The 5,408-nt window shown below is 47.5% G+C and overlaps 1 pseudogene; it reads right to left on the bottom strand.

Moving 5' to 3' along the window:
* Window positions 1-4,679: 4,679 nt before the first annotated feature.
* On the bottom strand, window positions 4,680-5,408 carry LOC119336905 (annotated as a pseudogene).

The following is a 5,408-nucleotide window of genomic DNA, read 5'->3' as shown; positions in this document are numbered from 1 at the left end:
CAAATAACTGAACACCCACTAGAACTGATAGCATTGCGCAGTGCCAAAAGCTTCTTGTCCGAGTTAATCCCTCGGACATTCCAGCATAGAACTTTCCATGCCTTAAGCTGCATCTAGGCCACCAGTGTTACTCTTGTGCATCTCTTGTGTAGCAAGCAAATTGTCTTCACTCAGCTGGCTAGGATGAATACCACACATATTAGTCCCAATGGACTGAATAACATGGATAGAAGTGAGAGGTGGGACGGTATCAGATACCTTTTCATTGTTCCTAGCAGAAGAAGAGCCTGCAGTAGAAAGGCCAGCAATATAAGGGTCCTTCCTGGGCTTGACCTTGGAAACTGGTATTCTCCTGTCAGACATTGGTGGCACCCGGAACCCATCATATTTGTTTGCGCGTGCACTGCGACGAAGGAGGACCGTGTCCACATTGGCTGTCTCCGTGAGTATCATACGCCCGATTGGGCCTGCATCAAGAGCCATGGAATCACGGACTTCCAAATTCACATCGGGGGCCAACCTTGAGGTGTCAATCAACGGAAGATCAGATGTAGGTTTTCCAAACCAAGCAGACAGAACAGTGACATTACCCATCTGAAACATTGAGCCAAAGATACGGCCGAAGATATCAACTTCAGGCCGTATAAGAGCAAGCACAGCCAAGCACATGCGATCAAGATGGAGTTGAATGACAGTGAAAGGGTTAAGTGGATAGCACGCTGTTTGAGGGGTTTCAGCAGGTAGTATAGCTCTGGTGTAGATCCTCTTTAACATCCCTCCCATCCATGATAGCAAATCACTGTCAGTGACAAAGAACTGAGCAGAAGCAGAGCCTCCAGCTCGGACAAATGCATGGGCTGCAGAGGGGACACCATTTATGAAATTATTAGCCAATTCCTTGACATACGAGAGCTCAGACCACACATCAGACAGATTGTCAACCAGATTATGTTCCTGCTGCACACCATCCATCAAAGATGGACCATCATATTCAAAGTAGGTTCTGAAACTAAATCCTGTGTATGGTGGTGGCACCACTGGCCACGGACTCCAGTCATTGGCATGATGCTGATCCTGGGCGTGTTGATTACCAAGCCACGCTGCCTCATTAGCTGCTTGCTGGGCCTCCATCTCATTGATTCGAGCCTGTTGCATGATCGTGTAGTAGGGCAGAGTGTACGGGTGTGGAGAAGCATTCAGGAGAGGGGGAGTATCCTCTGTCCCTTGCAGACCAGGTACAGTATCTCTACCATTCAGAACATAAACGGGGACAGACCAAGAGCGTCCCAAACCCGGCAGCATTCCAACTTTAGTGACCAGCAGACTATGGGGGACTTCCGCAATATCCTTAATGTGGCACTTGACCAGAACCCTAGCTTTATTCTCATTCGGTCTTGGCCATGACAGCAGTTTACCAAAACGTGAGACCGCCTTATGAACATAATGTTCAGTCATGTAATCCATAGGAAAAGTAAGCATTAAGATCCAGACTTCATATTGAAAAGCAGGCATTCTCATGTTAATCCCCTCGTCATGGGGGATTAGTGTGAAGTAAGAATCATCATTCAATGCGTGCGGCCCCTCTCTAATGGCGTCATCTCTACTCTGAACATCAACAAAAGCAACACAACCCACAACGATCGGATAGACAAACTCATCCTCAATCTGATACTCCAAATCCTCCCTAATAATCCGGCAGACTTCTTCTAGCCAAAATCTTTTCTGATGATCTGGAATAGGGGGGGGGGGTGATCTCAATCAGAGCATACCTCGCATGGTTCAGCGGCACCTCATCCACCACCATGGTGCTCCTCTGCAAGCGATGATCTGGCCCTCGCTCAATGTGTGAGCCGACGGGAGTGAAGGCAAACGGCCTAACTGGAAAGTTCGCCATGGCGATGCCAGTAGGGTTTTTCGAGGACTCCGGTCTTGGAGCAGGGGATGCAGGGGCAGAGGAGAAGGAGGAGGCGGATGAAACTGGGGAGACTGAATCTGATTGGGCCCCCAGGGCAGTGGAGTTGACAGCTGCGATGGGAGGGGGTATTCGGAGCGTCAAGCAATGGGGAAAGGACACGTCATCACTACATGGGATTTTCTGTTTCACCTTCCATAACAAACCCTGGTTGTTACCGTGTTTATCCCGCCTACCCCCCGGCAGCCGATATCTTTCCGTTCCACAAGAGGAGGCGTAGACAGTTTAAAGGTCTTGGGCCGCCAATAGTAGGCCGGCCCAATCCAACCCCCCCGACACGTAATATGGCCCAACAAGTTACACGAGCTGCATCTCTGTAGGCCAGGACAGCTATGACTTATATGATCCCTGCTGTTACACGCCAGACAGGTTTGAAGCTTACGGCCCAACATGCATGCTTCACCCCGATCAGGAAGATATTCTGGACATAAACATTGATCGATAAGGCGGATACAACGTTGGCAGAAGATACCTGGGCAATCCGTGGTAGGGTGTCCATGACGCGAGCATTTGGAGCATTTAAGCAAACGAGAATCAATATAATCCTGAGATGGAACATCAGCAATCTGGACCATAGAGGCGACTTCAGTATTAGAATAACCCGCTTGCCAACCGTCCATAATATGGTATAGCTTCTCGTCAGAAATGGAATCCCAATATGAATCACGAAAACGAGATCCCTTGAAAGAAGGTAGGGCTTGCACAATTTGTTTTCCAGAGCAAACAAAATCTCCCAAACGGATATTCAGCTCTTGATCCGCAATCACCAGAAATTTGAACTACCCAAAAAAGATTCCATCGGCGGCTGACTGCCGACTCCAGTCTGGCGTGGAACCTTGTGAATAATCATGCGAATGCACCAGATGTTGAGCATCTGAGTTCAGCTGGTCAAATTTACTTTGTTGATCTTGGAGCCATTTTGATTTGATCGCCAAAGAGCGGGATCCCACCTCGTGCAGAAAACTATCCGCATGCCAACCAACTTCATGATGAACACCAGCGTGATCAGGGACTCCACGATATAGATGAAAATGACAGATAAAATCTGGCCAGATCCGATCCTTAAGACCATAGATAAAGTGTCCCACACGGTTGGAGGCAACCGAGAATCGAGAACGACGATCACTTAGTTGCAAAACCCTAAATTTTGATGCGAGGCCGCCAATGCAAGATTTGAGCGCTAGGGCCACAGATTCCTCAGTCAACTTGAATGAAGCCGATGAGAAAGAAACAACAAGGAAGAATTCCTTGGAGGATCCAGGGTTTGTCCCAGCGAAGTGCACCGAAGATCCAAACTTGGCACGTACCAGAGATTCAATCGCCAAACCTGGAGAGAAGTCCCAATGGAGGAGGCTCTCCATGAGTAGATGGTGGATGCCACGGCCGGAGTGGCCCGTGACAGGGGAAGGGGTGGTGGTGGCCGCCGGCGCCAGAGTGGCCACCGGCGGGGGCCGCCTAGGGAGGCGCCAAGGGAGTCGCCTAGGGAGTCGCCTAGGAGTCAACTAGGGGATACAGTCAGACGGTATGTTACTTGCCCGAGACTCGATCGTCGGTATCCCAATACCTCGTTCAGTCTTGTTACCGGCAAGTCACTTTACTCGTACCGTAATGCATGATCCCGTGACCAGACACTTGGTCACTTTGAGCTCATTATGATGATGCACTACCGAGTGGGCCCAGTGATACCTCTCCGTTATCCGGAGTGACAAATCCCAGTCTCGATCCGTGTCAACCCAATAGGCACTTTCGGAGATACCTGTAGTGCACCTTTATAGTCACCCAGTTACGTTGTGACGTTTGGTACACCCAAAGCACTCCTACGGTATCCGGGAGTTACACGATCTCATGGTCTAAGGAAGGGATACTTGACATTGGAAAAGCTCTAGCAAAATGAACTACACGATCTTGTGCTATGCTTAGGATTGGGTCTTGTCCATCACGTCATTCTCCTAATGACGTGATCACGTTGTCAATGACATCTAATGTCCATAGTCAGGAAACCATGACTATCTGTTGACCAACGAGCTAGTCAACTAGAGGCTTACTAGGGACGTATTGTGGTCTATGTATTCACACGTGTATTACGATTTCCGGATAATACAATTATAGCATGAATAAAAGAAAATTATCATGAACAAGGAAATATAATAATAATCCTTTTATTATTGCCTCTAGGGCATATTTTCCAATAGTTCCCTTTGTCATTGGTATGTTACTTGCCCGAGATTCGATCGTCGGTATCTCAATACCTAGTTCAATCTTGTTACTAGCAAGTCTCTTTACTCGTCAGTCGCATTGCTTGCAAGGCTTATAGTGATGTGCATTACTGAGAGGGCCCAGAGATACCTCTCCGACAATCGGAGTAACAAATCCTAATCTCGAAATACGCCAACTTAACATGTACCTTTGGAGACACCTGTAGAGCTCCTTTATAATCACCCAATTACATTGTGACCTTTGGTAACACACAAAGTGTTCCTCCGGTAAACGGGAGTTGCATAATCTCATAGTCATAGGAACATGTATCGCGCACAGTAACTGGGAGTCCTATTACACCTAAGGCCAACTTCCATTCACCAATCCCAGGTTCATCTCGTGTAGTGATTGTGGACTCGTACAAGGATATGGAGTCGATGGTTGATGTATCAGACTCGACCTTGTCTTTCGTAGCATGCATTCCCATCTGTGTTACAACTGATTCGGTAAGCTATGTGTCCAGTGCATGGAAAACTGCCTTCGGTCTCCCAACCTTACTCATGGCAACCTTCCGGCCGCCCAACAACCTATAATGCTAGTCACTACTCCCACTTGGGCTAGGAAGTAAGCCCCACAACCAAAGCGGCGAAGAACAAATAGAATTTTCTACAAAAGCCGGCTAACGAGGGTATTCCTGCGTATGAGAACATTGTAATGGAGAAGGTCATAGCCGAAATAGGATTCGTTTTGGCTAGAGTGCCCAAATCCGCTATATATTTGACACGGGTTTGCCGTAATGCTGGAACTATGGCGAATGCATCTATCGTCATTGATGCATAAATAAATATACCAATTAGTAGTGATTGAATTCCTTCTATGGTTCCACATGAGAAACCAGTGCGAATATAACCTACATGTCCAATCGAACTATGAGCTAGAGGTCTTTTGACTTTCGTTTGGGCCATGGCGGCCAGTGCTCCTAAGATCATAGAAGCAATGCTACAGAAAAAGAAGATTTGTTGTAATGTACCCCCATAGGAAGCAACAATAGAAACACGTGACATATTTGCAGAAATAGAGTTTTTAGGCGCAATAGAAAGGAATGCTATCACCGGGGTGGGTGAACCCTCATAGATATCAGGTGCCCACATATATAGAGTCAAAAGAGAGATTGAGTCCGAGGGAGAGGGGGGTTTTCTTGGGGCTCGAGAGATTGAATAGATAGGGCCCCACAAGTTGT

Source organism: Triticum dicoccoides, chromosome 7B, assembly GCF_002162155.2.
Source record: "Triticum dicoccoides isolate Atlit2015 ecotype Zavitan chromosome 7B, WEW_v2.0, whole genome shotgun sequence".
NCBI classification, from domain to species: Eukaryota; Viridiplantae; Streptophyta; class Magnoliopsida; order Poales; family Poaceae; genus Triticum; species Triticum dicoccoides.
Note: the sequence above shows the minus strand (reverse complement) of the source record. Positions and strands in the feature narration are given on the sequence as shown.